Genomic DNA, 2007 nt, shown 5'->3' on the forward strand with positions numbered 1-2007 from the left:
TCAACAAATGGTGCTGAAATAACTGGACATCCATGTGCAAAAGAATGAATCCAGACCCAGCCCTTACACCCTTCACAAAAATTAACTCAAAACGGATCATCGGCTAAATGTAAAACGCAAAACAATACGACCCCTCCAAGATAACAGGGGAAAATGACCTTGGGTTTGGTAATGACTTTTTAGATATGACATCAAAAGTGTAATCCATGAAAGAAAGAATTAATAAGCTGGACTTCAGCAAAACTTAAAACTTCTGTTCTGCAAAAGACACTAACAGGAGAATGCAAAAACAAGCCATACTGGAAGAAAATATTTGTAAAAGACATATCTGGTAAAGGACTATTATCTAAAATACACAAATAACTCTTAAAATGATAAGAAAACAAACAACCTGCTTTAAAATGGGCCAAAGACCTTAACAGACATCTCACCAAAGCACATATGTACAATGGGCAAAATCCAGAACACCAACAGCACCAAATGCTGAAGAAAATGTGCGGCAACAGAAACTCTCACTCATTGCTGGTGGGAATGCAAAATGGTACAGCCACTTTGGAAGACAGTTTGGCAGTTTCTCTTTTTTTAACTTTAAACTTTTAAAATTTATTTTAAGTGTGTTTTTCTGGGACGCATCAGCTCCAAATCAAGCAGTGTTTCAATCTAGTTGTGGAAGGCACAGCTCAGTGGCCCATGCGAGGATCCAACTGGCAGCCCTGGTGTTATGAGCACCGTGCTCTAACCAGCTGAGCTAACCGGCTGCCCCCAGTTTGACTGTTTCTTATAAAACTAAACATACTCTTACCATATGATCCAGTTATTGTGCTCCCTGGTATTTACTCAAAGGAGTTGAAAACTTATGTCCACACAAAAACCTGACATCGATGTTTATAGCAGCTTTATTTATAATTGCCAAAACTTGGAAGCAATCAAGTTGTCATTCATTAAGTGAATGGATAAGTACACTATGTACATACAGACAATGGAATATTATTCAGAGCTTTAATGAGCCATTAGGCCATGAAAAGATACGATGAAAACTTGAATGCAAATTAATAAGTGTAAGAAGGCCTCCTGAAAAGTCTACATACTATAGTATTTTAACTATATGACATTCTGGAAAAGACAAAACGATGGAGACAGTAAAAAGATCAATGGTTTCCAGGGGCTACAAGGGAGGGAAGGATTAATAATAAGCAGAGCTCAGATGACTTTTAGGGTAGTGAAAATACTCTATATGATACTGTAATGGTGGATACATATAATTTATCCACACACATAGAGTGCACAACACTAAGAGTGACCCATAATGTAAACGATGGACTTTGCGTGATGATAATGTGTTAATGTAGATTCATCTTTTGTAACAAATGTACCCCTGTGATGGGGAATGTTCATAATAGAACTGGCTGTGCATCTGTGCAGGGCAGGGAAATCGCTGTACCTTCTTCTCAATTTCTCTGTGAAGCTAAAACTGTGTTGTTGTTTTTTAAATTGAGTCTTTAAAAAAAAATCAAACTTTGAGCTCATCCTTACCCTCTCTTGTAGGATCTGTGCATGTTCCCATATAAATCATTTCCCAGAAAGCCTGTGAGGCAGAAATGTGAGTAGAGTAACGTTTCTCAGCATTTTGAAGAACATGTAGCTGCTCAAAGCAATGGACCCATTCTCCAGAAAAATTATACATCACAAATTTGCATAAAGTTTTGGAAAACTATGCATCCATCACTCCCACTGCCGTTCTTGGACTCTAAGAGGTCTGTGGGACCTGAACTTGAGGTGGGAATCAGAGCTGGGGAATACAGTATTTGCTGCCCTGGAAGAAGGGGAAGCTCGCTCCCACTTGCACTCCAAAAGCTGTCATCCCATCTTCCATACTTGTCTGATTCTTCCTGGAAACCAACCACGAACGAACTCACCTCACAGTAGCATTGGATTTGGTGCCCCCATGTTTTGGGGAAAGCACCACTGTGATCACCTCACTCTAGCACGGGTCATCTCTAAGATCCT

This window comes from Rhinolophus sinicus, chromosome 3 (genome assembly GCF_057876585.1).
Source record: "Rhinolophus sinicus isolate RSI-liver-muscle chromosome 3, RSI-T2T, whole genome shotgun sequence".
NCBI classification, from domain to species: domain Eukaryota; kingdom Metazoa; phylum Chordata; class Mammalia; order Chiroptera; family Rhinolophidae; genus Rhinolophus; species Rhinolophus sinicus.